Source organism: Canis lupus, chromosome 13 (genome assembly GCF_048164855.1).
Source record: "Canis lupus baileyi chromosome 13, mCanLup2.hap1, whole genome shotgun sequence".
Taxonomy (NCBI): domain Eukaryota; kingdom Metazoa; phylum Chordata; class Mammalia; order Carnivora; family Canidae; genus Canis; species Canis lupus.
Window position 1 is genome coordinate 18450384 of NC_132850.1, and position 24001 is coordinate 18474384.

At 42.0% G+C, this 24001-nt stretch overlaps 1 protein-coding gene across 4 annotated transcripts in view; it reads left to right on the forward strand.

The window, feature by feature from the left end:
• Window positions 1-24001, forward strand: part of LOC140602703 (olfactory receptor 4Q3-like) — a 106453-nt gene that overhangs the window by 15608 nt on the left and 66844 nt on the right. For all 4 annotated transcript variants that reach the window (XR_012005605.1, XM_072772655.1, XM_072772654.1 and 1 more), the window contains one exon: window positions 12520-12743. The gene's annotated coding sequence lies outside the window, so the exon portion shown is untranslated. The remainder of the gene's footprint in view (window positions 1-12519; window positions 12744-24001) is intronic.

Genomic DNA, 24001 nt, shown 5'->3' on the forward strand with positions numbered 1-24001 from the left:
CCCGTGACCAGCCCCTCGGGCAGAGGCCCCAGGACTCTTGGGTCACAGACCAAGAACTGTCTCATTCTTGGCACAGCAAGGAGCACAGGCATCAACATATTTGTGTGTCTCTTGGCCCCCCAGGTCCCAGGGAGGCTACACAATGGGCCCAGATAGACATCACACATGCAGTGGGTTCGTTTTATGGCCGAGGGACCCAGGGCCAAAGCACTTTTCAAGCTAGCATAAAACACTCTAGCAAATGGCAAAACAGACAGACTCGCCTTCCACAAGAGAGAAAGCAGTTCCATGGCTGTCACCAGCTAGTGGACTTGGCCTACTTAGTTGGTATGTAACAAGCTAAGAAAGCTGCTCAGTATCAGGAGGTGGGTAAGGTTCCAGTTTGGCTCGCTCAGCAGGAATGTGCAGGGCTACTCAGAGCCATGGCACCCTTCCTCTCCCCCCACCTCCTGTGGCCCTCCACATTTGCCGCTGGTCACAGTGGGCATGGGAGCATGCCACTTTGTGGACTATTCAGATTCATTCCATCCATAGGAACTCGACCTATATTTGTTCAATTTGTCTCAGACAACATTTATTTAAACTACTATACTGATAGTGGCAGGATGTGCCACTAGTATTCTGCAAGTGGCAGGATGGAGCCAACCTGCAGTCATGACTATCTATGACCCCTGGGGCCCCAGACTAAGCTGGCTGAAGAAATCTCACAAACAGAGACATGATTATAGACACAGGACTCCCTATTTAAGTCTCTGCACTGCCCTTGCCACCCTTCCAGAGGAATTAATCCAGGCACAGCAATGTGTAAGTGGCCGCACCGGGTGCACTTTGACCTTGAAATATGACTGTGTGGGACAGTTCTGTGTGCCTTAGCAGTTCTGGCCAGTGGCTTGAAACTGACCCGTAATGGCTTCTCTGTCCAAAGAGGCATCATTGATACTTTCAGCTCAAGTTTCAGCTGAATTTCAGGGACACATTTCTTACTACATTTTGTGACTGGATGGCTCCTGTTGTAGGGATAACTGCACCAACAAGTTCATGTACAGTGAGTAATTCATTCCTTCTGGAACTCCCCAAATAACTAAAGGTGTCCTATTCCAGAGAGATCTCCAGGCATCTGGGAGCCACATGATCTACTGGTGATGTTTTCTTAAGCACTTGAAGAGCTCTTATGATCACTCCTTACCTACAAATTACAGCAAGTATAGACAAGTCAATGTCTAGTTTCCACAGAAGCAACTGTTTCCACAGAAGCAACCATTGCCAATTTGTATGTTCCATTCACAGTCCCCAATTTTGGTTCTTTTCTCACTTGTGAGGGGGCGACCCACACTTTCCTGCTGCACATGATCTAGTCATCTTCATATTCACCTGAAGTATAAGATCTTCTTGACCATTCAATTCATGCGAGAACATCTCTATAGTATCTCTTAAGGCTCCAGATAGAAGGCAAATTACCAGGACTATGACCACTGTGAAAGCAAGCAAGCAAGCAAGCAAACAAACAAAGAACAAGTTGATTCAAGAAATTGTACCTCAAACTGAGGAACTGCATTTGGCCAGCCCAGACCAAGAATCAATTCCCGAAAGTCATGAGAATCAACCTGAAAGCCAGACAAGTTCTTCTGTACAGCACCTCATATCCTGTTCTGCCCTGTGATTTTATTGGTTCCAGCACAGAAGGTGTTAACAATGATAGACATGACAGTACACCCACCCATTGAGAAATCTAGGGCAATGTGACAGTCTGTCACTATTCATGACAATACGGTCTGATGGATCCATATTCCTTGTCGGACATACATTGTATCCTCAGTAACATGTGACCAATTATCAAAATTGGAGGTCACTGTTATACAGGCTTTCTAATGTGCAATCTCCACCCATGGGAACATTTTCCTAATCTTTGGCATAAACAGTAATTCCTTCGAGTACTGTGCCTGAACAAACAAAATGGTCCTATTTGGAAACTCACATATAAGTTAGAAATTCCAGCCTTGGTGATTCATTTCATTGGATGAAATCCACTTTTCCCTGAGGGATTTACTATGAGCTTCATTGATGAATGGCATATCCAACAGTCAGAAAGGGAGCCATGGCACCTGTTTGGCTATGTTCTGACCTAACAATGATTATAATTAGTATAAAAAGTATAAGAAGAAGAAAAGGGGTGAAAGGGGTCATTCTGGGTGAAGGGCCACAAAGGGTCTGTGGAAAGTGAGAATACTTATTTTTACTGAGAGGATAGAAAATGGAGAAAGATTTCGATGAGAATCTTGGTCCGTTATCTTGGGTGGAAGCTGCCCACTATCTATCGTCATTTACCTATTTTATAAGTTTTGGATCAACTACCTTTATCTAAGACTGACTGCTTCCAGAAGATCTCTGAGGAGGCTGTTTGAGAGCCTTCTTATTTTATCGAATTCTGAATTTTTAAAAAATGTAATTAAATGTTGAATTTCCTAGAATTTCATTGCTTTGTTTTAAATAGGTATAAGTTGCCTTTCAGTGATGTGTCAGGATAGTTTTTCATATTTGGCTCTTTCTTCAGAAACATCTTCTGTTGAAAGGCAGGGAGAGGCTGCTAGGACTATTCGCAGAACATTTGCCTTAACTTGGTGGTGAAAAACGTGGGTAATATCCTAAGAGTTCTTTTTTTTATTGGCGTTCAATTTGCCAACATACAGAATAACACCCAGTGCTCATTCCTTCAAGTGCCCCCCTCAGTGCCCGTCACCCATTCACCCCCAACCCCCACCCTCCTCCCCTTCCACCACCCCTAGTTCATTTCCCAGAGTTAGGAATCTTTCATGTTCTGTCTCCCTTTCTGATATTTCCCACACATTTCTTCTCCCTTCCCTTATATTCCCTTTCACTACTATTTATATTCCCCAAATGAATGAGAACATACACTGTTTGTCCTTCTCCGATTGATTTCACTCAGCATAATACCCTCCAGTTCCATCCATGTTGAAGCAAATGGTGGGTATTTGTCGTTTCTAATGGCTGAGTAATATTCCATTGTATACATAAACCACATCTTCTTTATCCATTCATCTTTCAATGGACACTGAGGCTCCTTCCACAGTTTGGCTATTGCAGACATTGCTGCTAGAAACATCGGGGTGCAGGTGTCCCGGCGTTTCACTGCATCTGTATCTTTGGGGTAAATCTCCAGCAGTGCAATTGCTGGGTCATAGGGCAGATCTATTTTGAACTCTTTGAGGAACCTCCACACAGTTTTCCAGAGTGGCTGCACCAGTTCACATTCCCACCAACAGTGTAAGAGGGTTCCCTTTTCTCCGCATCCTCTCCCACATTTGTGGTTTCCTGCCTTGTTAATTTTCCCCATTCTCATTGGTGTGAGGTGGTATCTCAACGTGGTTTTGATTTGTATTTCCCTCATGGCAAGTAATGCGCAGCATTTCCTCATGTGCTTGTTGGCCACGTCTATGTCTTCCTCTGTGAGATTTCTGTTCATGTCTTTTGTTGGATTGTTTGTTTCTTTGCTGTTGAGTTTTTTATAGATCTTGGATACTAGCCCTTTTTCTGATATGTCTTTTGCAAATATCTTCTCCCATTCTGTAGGTTGTCTTTTAGTTTTGTTGACTGTATGCTTTGCTGTGCAAAAGCTTCTTATCTTGATGAAGTCCCAATAGTTCATTTTTGCTTTTGTTTCCCTTGCTTTCATAGATGTATCTTGCAAGAAGTTACTGTGGCCAAGTTCAAAACGGGTGTTGCCTGTGTACTCCTCTAACATTTTCATGGAATCTTGTTTCACATTAAGATCTTTCATCCAGTTTGAGTTTGTCTTTGTGTATGGTGCAAGGGAGTGGTCTAGTTTCATTCTTCTGCATGTGGATGTCCAATTTCCCCAGCACCATTTATTGAAGAGACTGTCATTCTTCCAATGGATAGTCTTTCCTCCTTTATCGAATATTAGTTGACCATAAAGTTCAGCGTCCACTTCTGGGTTCTCTATTCGGTTCCATTGATCTATGTGTCTGTTTCTGTGCCAGTACCACACTGTCTTGATGACCACAGCTTTGTAGTACAACCTGAAATCTGGCATTGTGATGCCCTCAGATATGGTTTTCTTTTTTAAAATTCCCCTGGCTATTTGGGGTGTTTTCTGATTCCACACAAATCTTAAGATGATTTGTTCTAACACTCTGAAGGAAGTCCATGGTATTTAGATAGAGATTGCATTAAACGTGTACATTGCCCTGGGTAACATTGACAGTTTTACAATATTAATTTTTCCAGTCCATGGGCATGGAATATTTTTCCATCTCTTTGTGTCTTCCTCAATTTCTTTCAGAAGTGTTCTATAGTTTTTAGGGTATAGATCCTTTACCTCTTTGGTTAGGTTTATTCCAAGGTGTCTTATGCGTTTGTGTGCAATTGTAAATGGGATTGACTCCTTAATTTCTCTTTCTTCAGTCTCATTGTTAGTGTAGAGAAATGACACTGACTTCTGGGCATTGATTTTGTATCCTGCCACACTGCTAAATTGCTGTATGAGTTCTAGCAATCTTGGGGTGGAGACTTTTGGGTTTTCTATGTAGAGTATCATGTCATCAGCGAAGAGGGAGAGTTTGACCTCTTCTTTGCCAATTTGAATGCCTTTAATGTCTTTTTGTTGTCTGATTGCTGAGGCTAGGACTTCCACTACTATGTTGAATAGCAGTGGTGAGAATGGACAGCCCTGTTTTGTTCCTGATCTTAGGGGAAAGGCTCCCAGTGCTTCCCCATTGAGAATGATATTTGCTGTGGGCTTTTCGTAGATGGCTTTTAAGATGTCGAGGAATGTTCCCTCTATCCCTGCACTCTGAAGAGCTTTGATCAGGAATGGATGCTGTATTTTGTCAAATGCTTTCTCTGCATCTAATGAGAGGATCATATGGTTCTTGGTTTTTCTCTTGCTGATATGATGAATCACATTGATTGTTTTACGAGTGTTGAACCAGCCTTGTGTCCTGGGAATAAATCCTACTTGGTCAAGGAGAATAATATTCTTAATGTACTGTTGGATCCTCTTGGCTAGTATCTTGTTGAGAATTTTTGCATCCATGTTCATCAAGGATATTGGTCTGTAATTCTCCTTTTTGGTGGGGTCTTTGTCTGGTTTTGGAATTAAGGTGATGCTGGCCTCATAGAATGAATTTGGAAGTACTCCATCTCTTTCTATCTTTCCAAACAGCTTTAGTAGAATAGGTATGGTTTCTTCTTTAAACGTTTGATAGAATTCCCCAAGGAAGCCATCTGGCCCTGGACTTTTGTGTCTTGGGAGGTTTTTGATGACTGCTTCAATTTCCTCCCTGGTTATTGGCCTGTTCAGGTTTTCTATTTCTTCCTGCTCTAGTTTTTGTAGTTTGTGGCTTTCCATAGATACGTCCATTTCTTCTAGATTGCCTAATTTATTGGCGTATAGCTGTTCATAATATGTTTTTAAAATCGTTTGTATTTCCTTGGTGTTGGTAGTGATCTCTCCTTTCTCATGCATGATTTTATTAATTTGAGTCTTTTCTCTCTTCTTTTTAATAAGGCTGGCTAATGGTTTATGTATCTTATTAATTCTTTCAAAGAACCAACTCCTGGTTTTGTTTATCTGTTTCACAGTTATTCTGGTCTCGATATCGTTGAGTTCTGCTTGAATCTTTATTAACTCTATTCTTCTGCTGGGTGTAGGATATATCTGTTGTTTTTTCTCTAGCTCCTTTAGGTGTAAGGTTAGCTTTTGTATTTGAGTTCATTCCAGTTTTTGAAAGGATGCTTTTACTGGGATGTATTTCCCCCTCAGGACTGCTTTGGCTGCATCCCAAAGATTTTGAATCCTTGTATCTTCATTCTTATTAGTTTCCATGAATCTTTTTAATTCTTCCTTAATTTCCTTGTTGACCCCTCATCTTTAGCAGGATGGTCCTTAACCTCCACGTGGTTGAAGTCCTTCCATACTTCTTGTTGTGATTTAGTTCTAATTTCAAGACATTATGGTCTGAGAATATGCAGGGGACAATCCCAATCTTTTGGTATCAGTTCAGACCCGATTTGTGACCCAGTATGTGGTCTATTCTGGAGACAGCTCCATGTGCACTTGAGAAGAATATGTATTCAGTTGAGTTGGATGTAAAGTTCTGTAGATATCTGTGAAATCCATCTGGTCCAGTGTATCATTTAAAGCTCTCGTTTCTTTGGAGATGTTGTGTTTAGAAGACCTATAGAGTGTAGAAAGCGTAGATTGAAGTCACCAAGTACAAGTGTATTATTATCTAAGTATATCTTAACTTTGGTTATTAACTGATTGATATATTTGGCAGCTCCCACATGTGGGACATATATATTGAGGATTGTTAAGTCCTCTTGTTGGATAGATCCTTTAATTATGATATAGTGTCCCTCTTCATCTCTCACTACAGTCTTCAGGGTAAATTTTAGTTTATCTGATATAAGGATGGCTACCCCTGCTTTCTTTTGAGGACCATTTGAATGGTAAATGGTTCTCCAACCTTTTATTTTCAGGCTGTAGGTGTCCTTCTGTCTAAAGTGAGTCTCTTGTAGACAGCAAATAGATGGGTCCTGCTTTTTTATCCAGTCTGAAATGCTGCGCCTTTTGATTTTCCTTAAGCCCATTCACGTTCAGAGTTACTATTGAAAGATATGAGTTTAGTGTCATCATATCTATTCAGTCCCTGTTTTTGTGGATTGTACTGCTGAACTTCTTAGTGGGGAATTTTAAGAGTCCCCCTTAAAATTTCTTGCAGAGCTGGTTTGGAGGTCACATATTCTTTCAGTTCCTGCCTGTCTTGGAAGCCCTTTATCTCTCCTTCCGTTTTGAATGAGAGCCTTGCTGGATAAAGTATTCTTGGTTGCATGTTTTTCTCATTTTGGACCTTGAATATATCCTGCCAGCCCTCTCTGGCCTGCAAGGGCTCTGTGGAGAGGTCTGCTGTTACCATAATACTCCTCCCCATAAAAGTCAGGGATTTCTTGTCTCTTGCTGCTTTAAGGATCTTCTCTTCATCTTTGGAATTTGCAAGCTTAACTCTTAGATGTCGAGGTGTTGAACGGTTTTTATTGATTTTGGGGGGGGGGATCTCTCTATTTCCTGGATCTGAATGCCTGTTTCCCTTCCCAGATTAGGAAAGTCTTTAGTTATGATTTGTTCAAATACATATTCTGGACCTCTGTCCCTTTCAGCGCCCTCGGGACCCCCAATTAGACATAGGTTTTTCTTCCTTAGGCTGTCGTTTATTTCCCTTAATCTATCCTCATAGTCTTTTTTTTTTTCCTCATGGTCTTTTAATTGTTTGTCTCTTTTTTCCTCAGTTTCCTCTTTGCCATCAACTTGTCTTCTATGTCACTCACATGTTCTTCCACCTCGTTAACCCTCGTTAGGACTTCTAGTTTGGGTTGCATCTCATTCAACTGATTTTTAATATCTTCCTTATTAGATCTAAATTCTGCAGTCATGAAGTCTCTTGTGTCCTTTATGCTTTTTTCTAGAGCCACCAATAGCTTTATAATAGTGCTTCTGAATTCGCTTTCTGACATTTAAGTGTAATCCAGATTTTGTAACTCTGTGGGAGAGAAGAGTGTTTCTGATTCTTTTGAGGTGAGGTTTTCCTTCTAGTCATTTTGTTCAGTGCGTAGTGCCCAAAAACAAGTTGTATTGGGAAAAGGAGAAAAAGAGAAGAGAGAAAGAAGGAAAGAAAAGAGAAAAAGAAAAAAGGAAGAAAAACGGAAAAAAGAGAAGAAAAAGAGAAAGAAAAATAAAGGAATAAAAAAGGGCGGGGGAAGCGATCAGAAATCAAAAAGCAAAAAAGAGAAAACAAATAACAAAAAAACAAAAACAAAAAAAACACGGGGGCGTATCTTCTGATTCTGTATACTTTAAGTCTCTTGACTTCCCCTGGAACTTGTCCGTCTAGCTGGTCTTCTGGGGGAGGGGCCTGTTGTGCTGATTTTCAGGTGTTAGCACTTGGGGGAGCTGCTCAGCCCTCTGCCTGGTGCAGGGTTCAGTGGGGGTTGTTTACCCAGTGAGGCCCCAGGAGGAACAACCAGAGTGGCCGCGGTCAGCTCTGAAGCCCTGGATTCAGCTACTGCAGTAACTATGGAGCTCTCCGTCTGCAGGGGCCTGGCCGGGTGCGGGGCCGCTGATCTGCTCAGCTCACAGCAGGAGCGTCCTTGCTGTGCTGGGCCCTCCAGGCCTCTGCCTGTCCCGGGGGGAGGCCGGATCCTGGGCTGTGTCCCCAGAGCCCTGTGCTCCCGGGCCTGCACTGTTCGATTCGCGCTCCCGACCGCCCAGCCCCCTCCGCACAGAGCCTCTTCCTCTGCCAGAGCCGCCTCTGAGCTGCTCCAGGTGCGCGCAGCCCCCTCTCTCCGCAGAGCCGCCGCCTGAGCCCCTCCGAGCTGCTCCGGGGTCAATGCGTGCGCGCCTACAATCCTTTAGCGAGCTCGGCGCACTCTCCCTGTGCTCAGTTGCTCTGTTAGTGTCTCAGGGAGCCTGAGCGCATCCCCGCCCTTCCTGGGGTCTTGCTCTAACTCCCTGCCAGTGCCTTTCTGCCCGGGAAGATTGGTGCAGCTCCTGCTTCTCTGGACCAGGCTTTCCTGTCCGGGGGCACTAGCCCCGGCCTTAGCCCGGCTCCTCGCGGGCCCCTCCCCCTTGGATGCCTTTTGATTCTTTAATTCCTTTTTCCCGGTCTTCTAACCTTAATAGAAGCGCGAACTCTTCTCACTGTAGCATTCCAGCTGTTCTCTCTTTAAATCTCAGGTCGAATTCGTAGATTTTCAGGATGATATGAAGGTTATCTAGGTAATTTGGTGGGGACAGATGATTTGGGGACCCTACTCTTCCGCCATCTTGCTCCTCCTCCGTAAAATTTAATTTCCAACTCAAATTTAATCTCATTCCATAGTAGATAATTTTCAGCCACCATTTGGGTATTAGTTTGTTGTTAAATCTTAGCAAAAATTGAGCTCATTACTTTCTAGTGAATACAATTTATTATTTAGAATAACTCAGAATAATTGAACACATAGTATAAACAGTTTCCCTATATCCCTATTCCCTGGCACAGATTTTCCACAATTATTAAAACTTGCATCATTGTGGAACATTTGTCATGAAGAAGATATCAATGGAGTGATATTGCTATTCATTGAAGTGTACTATTTCTATGAAGGTCAGCTCTGTGTTGTGCCATTGTGTGGGTTTTGACAAATGCATATCATGCATGCACCATGTGCAGTGTAGTTTCACTGCCTTTAATATCCATGATTTAACTATTCATGCTGTTGCACTTTCTATAGTAATCTTAGCAACCATCGAGCTTTTGTCATGTGTATAGATCTTCTTTTTTCAGAATTGGTGCCATAAAATTGTCGCTGTTTTGGACGTCCCTACATTTTTCTCTTTTAGCTGTTATTTAACATTCATCCATGTCTTTTTGTGGCTTAATAGCTTAAATATTTTTAGTATTAATATTTTTAGAGAGACAGAGTGCAACTGTAGGGGAAAGGACAGAGTAAGAGGGAGAAAGGATCTTAATCAGGCTCCAGGCACAGCACGTGGCTGTCACGAGGCCTGCTCTCATGAGCCTGAGGTCATGATCTGTGGCAAAATCAAGAGAAGGAAGCTTAACCCACTGAAACACACAGGCTCCCTAAGAGCTCAATTGCTTTTCATTACAGAATAGTATTTCCTTGTATGGTTTAAATCGAAGTTTTATTTTTCATTCCCTTAAAGAGTGACAACTTAGTTGTCTCTAGTTTGGGCAATCTTAAATAAAGCTGAATTTATTTGAAAATAAATGAATACCTTGAGGAAAAGACAGATTTCATGGACTAACCTCCTGAATCAGATTGGATTAGGCCCATTAAAAAACTAATTTCAAATGGATGTAAGATTGTGGAGTACAATTCCTCATGTCAGGTGGTCCCCTAAATTTAGTTACATAACTATCAAGCCATCCTGAACACCGTGAATTCAAGCTGAGATGTAAGCAATAACGGCTGACTCTACAAATAAAAAGTTGAAAAACATGCATGGTGGAGTATGAGAAGTAAAACAGAAGGGATATATCAAAGGATAATGGGCAGAGTGGGGGTGGGAATATAAAAATTAGTGAAAGGGAATAAAGGGAAAGGAGAGAAAATGAGTGAGCATATGTAAGCCAGCTGCAGGAAAGTGAAAGAGCCCTGAAGCTCAAAATATGAACCTTTAGACATCTGCTCCTCAAAAGACTTCCCTGCCTGAAAGGGGCTCATTGGTGAAAGGGTAAAGAAACTCAGATAAGTGAATGGGGTCTCAATATTCCTGGAGGCCAGAAAGTATGCATGTGCCCAACCCAGCAGAGTTCCCAGGTATTCGTTCAGGGAAATGGATTTAGATCAGCAAGGCTGGGAGAGTGTCAGCTTGTGGTGCCATCAACCATGGTCTCAGGCTGGGCCTGAACTGCAGTCCATGTTAGTCCATACATGGGACTGGGACACAGCTTCCGCCTTCCTCTGAGACAGGCAGAGTAGGTGACCATTGTACCGATTGAACCCTCCCTTGCGGGTCCCAGCCACCACAGAAAGGGACAAACCATCCCTTCATCCAGGAAGAGGGGGTTATAGCAAGTGCGGCAAAGACTCTGTCTGCGGAAACCTAAACATTGCTCATTTCGGTGTCCCCCCAGATCCCATAGGGGAGAATTGGAGTAGGCAGATACCATTGGAGTCTACAGATTTGTCAATCACCCCATCACTCGTCTCCAGGGCTGGAGATCAAGGTGTGGTCTTCTTTCCACTCAGCCCCCCAAAAGGCATAATGGATTTTAGGGAACAGCTTATAATGATCATGGCCTCCCCACAAGGTGTGGTACAACATCATACAGGCAGGGACACCTGAGAATCTGTGCAGCAGGACCTTCCTGGGGGGATCACCTGGAAGAACAGGTGACCAGCACATTTCCTGATGAGAAAGAACTGTAACCTCCAGCACTGGGGGAACATTGCATAACAACTCAAGGTTTTCCTTTTCTGACTCGTTTATTTTTTCAAGATAAAATTGTCCTCTATTTTTTTGTTTATTCCAATCTCACCTATTTTCTTGTTTTATCAACCCCTCTTTTTTATACTTTAATGACATTTTATTTTTGTTTTATAAATTTATTTTTTATTGGTGTTCAATTTGCCAACATATAGAAAATAACACCCAGTGCTCATCCCATCAAGTGCTCCCCTCAGTGCCCGTCACCCAGTCACCCCCACCTCCCCACCCACCTCCCTTTCTACCACCCCTAGTTCGTTTCCCAGAGAAATGAGTGCGGAATTATCAGAAAGGGAGACAGAACATGAGAGACTCCTAATGACATATTTTAATATCACCTGAGAAATGAGTAGAGCATAGGAGCAGATATTTCTCTAAAGAGGACGTACATGTGGTCAAAAGGCATGTGAAAGACGATCTCCATCACTTGTAAACAGTAAAATACAAATCAAAACCACAATGAGGGCAACCCCAGTGTCTCAGAGGTTTAGCACTGCCTTAGCTCAGGGTGTGATCCTGGAGACCGGGATCCTGTCCCAGGTTGGGATCCCTACAAAGAGCCTGCTTCTCCCTCTGCCTGTGTCTGTGCCTCTCCCTCTCTCTCCCTCTCCCTCCCTCTCTCTCTCTCTCTCTCTCTCTCTTTCTCTGTCTCTCATGAATAAATAAATACATAAGTAAAATCTTAAAGAAAAACACAATGAGACACCAAATTACCCTGGTAAGAATGGCTAAATTTAACAACTAATGATGACAAGGATGTGGAGAAAGAACACTCTGACATTGACAATGAGAATGAAACTTGGAACAGCTGCTCTGGAAAACAGTGTGGAGGGTCCTAGGAAAGCTTCTGATACAAAGTTATTCCTGTCAAATGCCTCCTTTGTCAGTTGAAAATAGATCTGCCCTACTACCCAGCAATTGCACTGCTGGGGATTTACCCCAAAGATGCAGATGCAGTGAAACACCGGGATGCCTGCATTCCAATGTTTATAGCAGCAATGGCCACAATAGCAAAACTGTGGAGGCTGCCATGGTGTCCATCGAAAGATGAATAGATAAAGAAGATGTGGTATATGTATACAATGGAATATTACTCAACCATTAGAAACAAGAAATATCCACTATTTGCTTCAACATGGAGGGACCTGGAGGGTATTATGCTGCGTGAAATAAGTCAATCAGAAAAGGACAAACATTGTATGGTCTCATTCATTTGGGGAATATAAAAATTAGTGAAAGGAATAAAGGGAAAGGAGAGAAAATGAGTGAAAACGTCAGTGAGGGTGACAAAACATGACAGACACATAACTATGGGAAATGAACAATGGGTAGTTGAAGGGGAAGTGGGCAGGGGGGTGGGGTGACTGGGTGATGGGCACTGAGGGGGACACTTGGTGGCATGAGCACTGGGTATTATGCTATGTGTTGGCAAATTGAACTGCAATTTAAAAAATTAAAAAAAAATATCTCCTTTGTCTCCCCAGATACATCCCCGTCTAGACAGCAGAAATTGCTTGCTGTGCAGCTGGATTCACTTTGAAAGGATTATGATGTCACACCTTGCCATGGTGACGAGAAATATACCTCTGTCTCTCTTCCCAATTGTCACTGTTTGAGCTGAGTAGCTCAAAGTTGATATTGAGGGAGTTGTCAGCTCTCTACCTAGCATCTTTGAAAATGGGCCAATTCTATTATTGCTGCTGTGAAGGTATGTTCATAAAGATCTTCTGAATGCTCTTTGATACCAACTGGATACTTAACTGTTTCTCAAACTATTTTTCTCATTGTTTAAAGCTTCCTCTCCCCATATTGTCATGAGGAGTGATACCTATGTGTTTTCGTTTGTTCTAGTCCCTCATTTCTATTTTTGATTATTCTATCATACTATCTGCCTTGAATATTTTGCCTCCATTTTGAAAAAAAAAGTCTTACTCAGTATTATATCCTGCACCCCTCATTTGTCACCACAAAGATCCTCACAGGGGGAATATGGCCAAGTTTATTTTCAGATTTTGTTAGTGTCCAAAGTTATATATTCAAATTATTCATTTCAATAATTAAGTGTTAATCTGGAAAGGTTGATATGGAGGATATTTGTCATTGTTTTATCAATGGTTCTCAATGTCTTCCTTACTGTTTCTCCCAAATTGGGTATCGAATTCTGTATTTGCAGGGACATGTTGCTACCTTCATCTGAACGGTTGCCCAAAGTCATCCTGTGAATATGAGTGTCTATTTCAATATATGTCCCCAAATACACATTTCCTTTTACACTTTGGGCATTATCCAAAATTACACTTTATAGAGATAGCAATTTTATGCTAACCCTCATCCAATTCCTACCCTCTTAAGGTGTAAGCATGTATATATGATGATAGTTTTTTCAATTATGCGACAAATAGCCAGTCTTTCTACTTACATTGAAGCATAGATAACTGGTTAATAAATTAATGACTGAGAGATAACCATGTAAACACTTATTATTCATACTCAAAGAAAAATAGGTGATGCACACCCATGAGTAGAGAAAGGCAATTTTACAGAAGTGGAGAATAGCAAGCATTTGAATTTGGAAGGTCAGTAGAAAACAGAAGGAGACTTTATTAGAGTGGTTTTCATATAACGTGTTATTCAGTTTTCCTGAACTGTCCTCCAGAACTCAGTCCAAAGCTAAGCTATGGTTTATTCTAGGACATGCCAAGGTCTCAGGCACAGTTTTGAGGCACATATTTGTGCATGAGGAATAAATAATTCACAATGACATTGTTTCACACATTTTAAAACACAAGACTTGATACTAGTGAGTCTACTTTCCTGCAACTACTATTCATCACATTTGATGTGCTGATAATGACTCAAGAATTGGAATGCTGTAGAGGATAGTCATGTATCTTTTAGATCAAGGGTCCCAAGAGTATATTCGGGGATGTAGCAAACAGTTTTCTTCTTTTCTTTTCTTTCCTTTCTTTTCTTTTTCCTTTCTTTTCTTTTCTTTTCTTTTCTTTTCTTTCTTTTCTTTTTTGAGGCCCTTAATTTTGTCAGTAATACATTGTTTTAAGGTGTATTTAGGCAAAGCCGTTTTGCATAAAAGACAATAGTCCAGGAAGTCATATTCCTAGGTTTCAGTCAGGCTCTGGAACTTGTGAAATGTGAGATCTCAGACACGATATTTCGCTTCTACTTAAACTTCCTGATCACTATCCAGACATTTATTCATTTAAAACTTGTCAAACATATATGTGATGTTTTGATGACTCTCTGTCCTCCTCAGGTGGAGAAATAGAGGCCCAGTGAAGATGTTCATGAACTCTGAATTCAGGAACTAGGATATGAATCCAAGCTTGTAGTCCGAAATCTCATACTCTTATTATTGAATTACACTGCAGTGATTACTCAGGCATGGGATCATTGGTTAATGTGTAAAGGAGCTTTAGCTTCTGTGTGTGTGTCAGGAATGACCTGTGCCTAGGGAAATCCCAACATTGTCTACCATTATGAGGCCACCTCAGTGGTTACATAACCAGGGAAGCTCTTGAGCTGTAGTGGGAGAGATCTTGCCATAGTCACTAATAGGAATGGACACAAAAGCCTGAGGAGTCCTAAGTCTTAGATCAGGTTAGTTCAAACCATGATTATGGTCAGCTTAAAGCTATGATAGTGGTCAATTCAAGCCATGGTTGTGGTCAGTTTGCAGATTCTAAGGGTTTGGAGGCATCATTAGATAACCTAGTTGAAGTCTGTCAGTGGAGCTGTTTCTCAGCACGTGACCTCAATCTGCTCATAATCGAGGCATTTCTTTCATGATGGCTTTTTCTGTACAGTGAGCGATAGTAATGCTGAAATCCTGTGACGTACCCCTGAGACAATGAAAGATCAGACTCAAGGGCCAGTTTATGATTAGCTTGGTATCCACGTCCCATTGCTATTCACTTGTACAGCTGAGATACAGAGGTGATCAATGCCTGGCCAATCAGTGTCATGGCATGGTCTGACTTCAGGACATGGCACAAAAATACTAAGAATTGGAAGCAGAGTAGCTGGTGCCCAGATGGCTCATGGATGGAGAATGCAACTCTTGATCTAGCATCATGTGGCCTAGTCTATGTTGGGCATAGAGCCTTCTTAAGAAAAAAAATAGTATCAGACACATGTAGTAATATGTCTGATAACACATTCACCCTGAGGCCTAAAACATGCTTTAATGTCATGAATTCACAATAACTGTTCATCATGGTTGGTCAGTTTAAGGGAAGCTACTTCTTGGAAGAGCCCTCATGGGACAGTATGCTTGGAAGATCCTGGGTTCTGAATCAGCTTGGGAGCAGTCCAGTTGTAATTGAGGGAGGTCCACTGGTGCCCAGGAAGGTACCATTTGAGATAGCTAGCAGTGTGAATGCTGGGGGATGTTGACCACAGTTGGGGATCCCGTTGCCATTCCAGTGCTTGACTTGGGGGCAACTGCTTTGTATTTTGGGTCAGGGATTGAAACCAGGATTGGATGATTTACATAGGATGTGTACCTTACCATTCACTCAGTCTCCAGGTTATGAAATGTCATGCACAGGGAACTTAGGGCAGGAGAATTTGAGAGAGACTGAGGCAGCCCTTGGTTCAGGGGTGCAGAGCATGATCTCTGGGACCTTAGGCAATTTCCAGGTGTTCAGGGACCTCTCTCCACTGGGATCCAACTCAGGTCATGTCTCAGTCCCCTTCCTCAACAGTTTTGTAACTCTTGGAAAGTCATCAACACCATGTCTTGTGCTCTCAATGACTGTAGTTCTGTCTTTCTATATTGTCTCACCTAAAGAAAAGTTTGTCCCCACACAGTGTCTGCTAGCTATTTTCTTGTTCTCGGACAGTAAATGAATTTGATGTCATCTAATCTCTTCATGATTTTCAAACATATAATGAATTGTTGCTTATCACAAGCCCTTGATTGCACAAAGAATTCCAGAACAGATTGAATTTGTATCATAGAAGCTTTGTACCTTACCTGCAACATTTCCCACTTTGTCCCTCATTCTCCTATTCTATTTTCTGATGCTGTGTATTGACTATTCTACGTTCCACACATAAGTATCATCATACAGTATTTGTCTTACACAGCCTGCTTATTTCTCTTAACATAAGGGCCTCTGGGTCCATGCATGTCATCACTATTATTGTGATTTCCTTCCTCTACGTGGGATAATATTTCATTGTAGAGATAGACTAATTTTTTTATCCTTTTGCTCATCAATGGATGTGAAGTCCTTTCTTTTTTTCTTGGGTGTTGAGAATGGTGCTGCAGATCGTGCACAGATATCTCTGTGAAATTCAGATTTCAACTCTTTGTGTCTTATTTGCCCAAACTCAGACCGCTAGATTATATGACAGATATTTTTAAATATGGGGGGGGGGCTCTCCAGATTGTTTTTCATCGTGACCTTATCAGTTTAGATTTTCAGTTGGGTACTTTATGGATATGGCTTCTCCAAGGCCTTTCTGCACCCCATTCTGACTCAGGTTTCTCTACAAAGCAAATGACCAGTAATGGGATCAAATTTTGAACTCTGATAATCTCATCGCTCATTTGGGATGGTCTTCTAACATAAAGATGTCAACAGCTCTTTCTTTGGTTATCCATTTCCCAGGATCTTCAGTCAAAATCCCAAAACAAAAACTAATTATGAAACCAGCTGGGTACACCTGGACTGAAAATTGAGCAAAAATATTTTAAGTTTTCAGAAACAGAAAAAGTCACCTATCAAAGGAGTCAATGGACAGTAGCATGAAAATTCATTCTTTAAATTGACTCAAGAAATAATGTTGTAGGAGCACCTGGGTGTTTCTGTCAGCTAAGTTTGTACTTCCTGGTTTTCAGCTCTGGTCATGATCTCAAGGTCATCAGATTCACCCATATTCAGCATGGAGCCTGCTTAGTATTCTCTCTTCCTTTCCCTCTGCCCCTCTCCTCCTTGCACTTCCTCTTTTGCTCTCTCTACAAAAAAAAAGAGGAGGAAGAATAAGAAGAACCATTATTCAATTTTGCTCAGGGTGCCATTCCGAAGACAAATATACTAAGCCATATCCTTTATATTTCATGTGTGAAAATCTTAATTTACATGGTCATTTGTTTATACCGAAAATAGTAAAATGGCATTCAGATCTCTAAGTTGGTCAAACTTAATGGTAGGCATTGTGAAGCTAACATTTGGACATATGAGTCCATGTTAAATATTAGCAAATAAAACTCCTATTATGTTTTTAAAAATAGACCATGTTACTGACATTGGTGTTAGGTTGATGTCATAATGCAGCATATAATATAAAAATTCCCCTTTCACCCTATCCCTTGGCACACGATCTCCACAATTATTCACACTTACATCAGTGTGGAACATTTATAACAAAGAAAAAACTGGTGTAAAGATTTTATCAACATTGACGTTGACCACTTATAGTAAGGACTGCTCTGCATTAGGGATTGTTTTGACATATGCATAATACTATGTAATCCAGGACCCTGGAACATGATCTGAGCCAAAGGGAGTTGCTGACCCAAAGTATCCACCCTGTTGACCACATTTTACTGATTTTAATTCAGGTCAAGATGACCCACAAGGTTACATTAGTTTCAGGTGTACCACCTATGATTGTCATGTACGCTTATTGAAACTGCACTCACCCCAAACCTAGATATCATGTGTCCCCATAGAGCACTGTTACCATTCCATTGATCATATCCTCTATGCTTTACCTTTCACTCTCTGACATTTTTAATGGGTATGTAGAAGCCTGTCCCCTCTGCTCTTCTTACAACTATGGCTATTTGTAAATGGTATATATTCCGTTTTTAAATCTCTCCCATACTGGATGATTTTGTAACAACAGATTAGAGAATAAATACAATAGAGTAACAGACTAAATAGAACAGAAGATAACAATTGCCCGATGTGGGACTCAATACCTGGACTCCAGGATAACACCCTGAATCAAAGGCAGACACTCAACCTGTGAGCAACCCAGGCATCCCTTGCTCTGTGTTTTCATTTGTAGTTTTATAAAGCCTTTTTCTGAAGCCATTCTATAGATAAGTACCGTCCTACTAGTTCAACACAGCAGCCCTTTCTACCTTTCCTGTCTGTGCCCTCAGTTGTCCAGTATTGTACTGCACTCACTGATGTGCTACAAGACTTGAAAGTCTACCAACTGCTCTCACAGTCATCACTTGCGCCTCACATGGAACTTGTGAGGTAAGCATGACAATCAGCATGTTTCCCATTCTGCACACAAGAAAACTGAGGTCCATGACATGGAGTAAGACAGACCACTCTGAGGTCGCAAAGCCAGGGAGGACACAAAAGCAGGAGGAAGAACACACGAGGGGCTCAGAGGCGACCACCAGCATGATGCATTTGGGGAACTGCATGTTGTTGAGAAAAGACTTGAATATTGGCATATAGGGACTGGGATGGCCTAGGGAGACGTGGGGTCCACTAAGAAAGGCAGCACCACGTAGCAGTTAAGACCACAGTCTCTGGTCTAACATACAAATAACTGAACCTCCTCAATGCTACTTCCTCGCTGTATAACCTTCATCGCGACCTTTAACCTTCCTGGCCTTGTTTGTCGTCTATAAAATGGGGACAAGAATGATCAATCTAAGCTGCTGTGAGCAAGAGATGGACACCTAGTTACTTGGCGTCATTCCCAAAACTTAGAAAATGCTCTGGAAATAACAGCCTCTAGGTTGCAGACCTCACAATTCTGAATAGCCTAGCCAATGAGTTGAGGCTGCCCTGGGCCACATGACCACATCTGTTCCAATCACCTGCAGCCAGAGGGCAGAAGTTACCTGCTTCTGTGACCATTGCTGTTCCCAGGAATGATAAAGGGAGGCCCCCCCGGAGTGAGTCCAGAGCTCCAGGTGTGTGCTTACACGGAGGCCATGAGAGTGTGTGAGAAATATATTTCTTTTGGGGGATCCGTGTGAGCCCCCAGGTGTCCTTGCTGATGTGCTCCTCATTTCTGTTCCATTGTCATGGCCCTCTGAACAGCCTTCCTTACCTAACTCCATGCCTTGGTTTTGCATCTGCGAAATGGGAGCGATGGTAATTCCACTGATCTGTCTTCCAGTGCACCTGTGAGGTCGGGCATCTACTGGCATTGTGTGTAGGATTCCTGGTGTATGCGCCACATGAGTGGGTAGGATTATTCATTGACTGAAGAAGTGGTGAAACTTCTATAGGACAGCTACACAGGATCATAATCAAGTCTCTAGGGACAGAAAAGTCACTCACTCTGAGTCCGGGAAGTCAATGCCAACATATGGGGGGATCTGATAGAAAAAGCAGGTCAGAAGGGAGGGGCAATATGGCGGAAGAGTAGGGTCCCCCAAGTCACCTGTCCTCACCAAATTACCTAGATAGCCTTCAAATTACCCAGAAAATCTACCAATTCGGCCTGAGATTTAAAGAGGGAACAGCTGGAATGCTACAGTGAGAAGAGTTCAGGCTTCTATCAAGGTAGGAAGATGGGGAAAAAGAAATAAAGAAACAAAAGGCATCCAAGGGGGAGGGGCCCCGCGAGGAGCCGGAATAAGGCCGGGGCGAGTGCCCTCAGGACAGGAAAGCACCGTTCTGGAGAAGCAGGAGATTCACCAATCTTCCCAGACAGAAAGGGGCTTGAAGGGAGTTAGAGCAAGACCCCAGGAGAGCGGGGATGCCTCAGGCTCCCTGGGACACTAACAGACACCTGTGCCCCCAGGAGAGTGCACCGAGCTCCCTAAGGGCTGCAGCGCACATGGCTGGACCCAGGAGCAGCTCGGAGGGGCTCCGGCGGCGGCTCCGCGGAGGGGGCTGCGTGGCGGTGCGTGAATCCAACAGGGCAGGCCTGGGAACACAGGGCGACAGGGACACAGTCCAGGATCCGACCTCCCCCTGGGACAGCCAGAGGCCAGGAGGGCCCAGGACAGCAAGGACGCTCTTGCCCCAAGCTGAGCAGCTCAGCGGCCCCGCCCCCGGAGCATCCAGACCCCTGCTGACGGAGAGCTGTATAGTTACTGCGGGGGCTGAATACAGGGCTCCAGAGTTGGCTGCCGCCACTGTGGTTGTTCCTCCTGGGTGGGGCCTCACGGGGTAAACAACCCCCACTGAGCCCTGCACCAGGCAGAAGGCTGAGCAGCTCCCCCAGGTGCTAACACCTGAAAATCAGCAAACAGGCCCCTCCCCAAGAAGACCAGCTAGACGGACAAGTTCAAGGGGAAGTCAAGGGACTTAAAGTATACAGAATCAGAAGATACTCCCCGTGTTTTCTCTCTTTTTTTTTTTTTTTTGCTTTTTGATTTCTGTTTGCTTCCCCACCCTTTTATTTCCCTTTCTTTCTTTTCTTTCTTTTTTTCTTCTCTTTTTTTCTTTCTTTTCTTTTTCTCTTTTCTTTCCTTCTTTCTCTCCTCTCTTTTTATCCTTTTCCCAATACAACTTGTTTTTGGGCACTCTGTACTGAGCAAAATGACTAGAAGGAAAACCTCAACTCAAAAGAAAGAATCAGAAACACTCCACTCTCCCAGAGTTCCAAAATTGGATTACAATTCAATGTAAGATAGCCAATTCAGAAGCACTATTATAAAGCTACTGGTGGCTCTAGAAAAAAAGCATAAAGGACTCAAGAGACTTCATGACTGCAGAATTTAAATCTAATCAGGAAGAAATTAAAAATCAATTGAATGAGATGCCATCCAAAGTAGAAGGCCTAACAACGAAGGTTAACGAGTTGGAAGAACGAGTGAGTGAAATAGAAGACAAGTTGATGGCAAAGAGGGAAACTGAGGAAAAAAGAGACAAACAAAAGACCATGAGGATAGATTAAGGGAAATAAACGACAGCCTGAGGAAGAAAAACCTACATTTAATTGGAGTACCCGAGGGCGCCGAAAGGGCCAGAGGGCCAGAATATGTATTTGAACAAATCATAGCTGAAAACTTTCCTAATCTGGGAAGGGAAACAGGCATTCCGATCCAGGAAATAGAGAAACCCCCCCCAAAATCAATAAAAACCATTCAACAACTCGACATCTAATAGTTAAGCTTGCAAATCCCAAAGATAAAGAGAAGATCCTTAAAGCAGCAAGAGACAAGAAATCCCTGAACTTTATGGGGAGGAGTATTAGGGTAACAGCAGACCTCTCCACAGAGACCTGGCAGGCCAGAGAGGGCTGGCAGGATATATTCAAGGTCCAAAATGAGAATAACATGCAACCAAGAATACTTTACCCAGCAAGGCTCTCACTCAGAATGGAAGGAGAGATAAAGAGCTTCCAAGACAGGCAGGAACTGAAAGAATATGTGACCTCCAAACCAGCTCTGCAAGAAATTTTAAGGGGGACTCTTAAAATTCCTCTAAGAAGAAGTTCAGTGGAACATTCCACAAAAACAAGGACTGAATAGATATCATGATGACACTAAACTCATATCTTTCAATAGTAACTCTGAACGTGAATGGGCTTAATGACCCCATCAAAAGGCACAGCATTTCAGACTGGATAAAAAAGCAGGACCCATCTATTTGTTGTCTACAAGAGACTCATTTTAGACAGAAGGACACCTACAGCCTGAAAATAAAAGGTTGGAGAACCATTTACCATTCAAAAGGTCCTCAAAAGAAAGCAGGGGTAGCCATCCTTATATCAGATAAATTAAAATTTATCGCGAAGACTGTGTAGAGAGCTGAAGAGGGACACTATATCATAATTAAAAGATCTATCCAACAGGAGGACTTAACAATCCTCAATATATATGCCCCGAATGTGGGAGCTGCCAAGTATATCAATCAATTAATAACCAAAGTTAAGACATACTTAGATAATAATACACTTATACTTGGTGACTTCAATCTAGTGCTTTCTACACTCAATAAGTCTTCTAAACACAACATTTCCAAAGAAACAAGAGCTTTAAATGATACATTGCACCAGATGGATTTCACAGATATCTTCAGAACTTTACATCCAAACTCAAATGAACACACATTCTTCTCAAGTGCACATGGAACTGTCTCCAGAACAGACCACATACTGGGTCACAAATCGGGTCTGAACTGATACCAAAAGATTGGGATCGTCCCCTGCATATTCTCAGACCATAATGCCTTGAAATTAGAACTACATCAAAACAAGAATTTTGGAAGGACTTCAAACACGTGGAGGTTAAGGACCATCCTGCTCAAAGATGAAAGGGTCAAAAAGAAATTAAGGAAAAATTTAAAAGATTCATGGAAATGAATGAGAATGAAGATACAACCGTCCAAAATATTTGGGATGCAGCAAAAGCAGTCCTGAGGGGGAAATACATCGCAATACAAGCATCCATTCAAAAACTGGAAAGAACTCAAATACAAAAGCTAACCTGACACATAAAGGAGCTAGAGAAAAAACAGCAGATGGACCCTACGCCCAGCAGAAGAAGAGAGTTAATTAAGATTTGAGCAGAACTCAACAAAATCGAACCAGAAGAACTGTGGAACAGATCAAAAAAAACAGGAGTTGGTTCTTTGAAAGAATTAATAAGATACATAAACCATTAGCCAGCCTTATTAAAAAGAAGAGAGAGAAGACTCAAATTAATAAAATCATGCATGAGAAAGGAGAGATCACTACCAACACCAAGGAAATACAAACGATTTTAAAAACATATTATGAACAGCTATACGCCAATAAATTAGGCAATCTAGAAGCAATGGACGCATTCCTGGAAAGCCACAAATTACCAAAACTGGAACAGGAAGAAATAGAAAACCTGAACAGGCCAATAACCAGGGAGGAAATTGAAGCAGTCATCAAAAACCTCCCAAGACACAAGAATCCAGGACCAGATGGCTCCCCAGGGGAATTCTATCAAACGTTTAAAGAAGAAATCATACCTATTCTACTAAAGCTGTTTGGAAAGATAGAAAGAGATGGAGTACTTCCAAATTCGTTCTATGAGGCTAGCATCACCTTAATTCCAAAACCAGACAAAGACCCCACCAAAAAGGAGAATTACAGGCCAATATCCCTGATGAACATGGATGCAAAATTTCTCAACAAGATACTAGCCAATAGGATCCAACAGCACATTAAGAAAATTATTCACCACTACCAACTAGGATTTATCCCCGGGACACAAGGCTGGTTCAACACTCGTAAAACAATCAATGTGATTCATCATATCAGCAAGAGAAAAGCCAAGAACCATATGATCCTCTCATTAGATGCAGAGAAAGCATTTGACAAAATACAGCATCCATTCCTGATCAAAGGTCTTCAGAGTGCAGGGATAGAGGGAACATTCCTCAACATCTTAAAAGTCATCTACGAATAGCCCACAGCAAATATCATTCTCAATGGGGAATCACTGGGAACCTTTCACCTAAGATCAGGAACAAAACAGGGATGTCCATTCTCACCACTGCTATTCAACATAGTAGTGGAAGTCCTAGCCTCAGCAATCAGACAACAAAAAGACATTAAAGGCATTCAAATTGGCAAAGAAGAAGTCAAACTCTCCTTCTTCGCTGATGACATGATACTCTACATAGAAAACACAAAGTCTCCACCCCAAGATTGCTAGAACTCATACAGCAATTTTGTAGCGTGGCAATATACAAAATCAATGCCCAGAAATCAATGGCATTTCTCTACACTAACAATGAGACTGAAGAAAGAGAAATTAAGGAGTCAATCCCATTTACAATTGCACCCAAACGCATAAGACACCTTGGAATAAACCTAACCAAAGAGGTAAAGGATCTATACCCTAAAAACTATAGAACACTTCTGAAATAAATTGAGTAAGACACAAAGAGATGGAAAAATATTCCATGCCCATGGATTGGCAGAATTACTATTGTGAAAATGTCAATGTTACCCAGGGCAATTACACGTTTAATGCAATCCCTATCAAAATACCATGGACTTTCTACAGAGAGTTAGAACAAATTATTTTAAGAT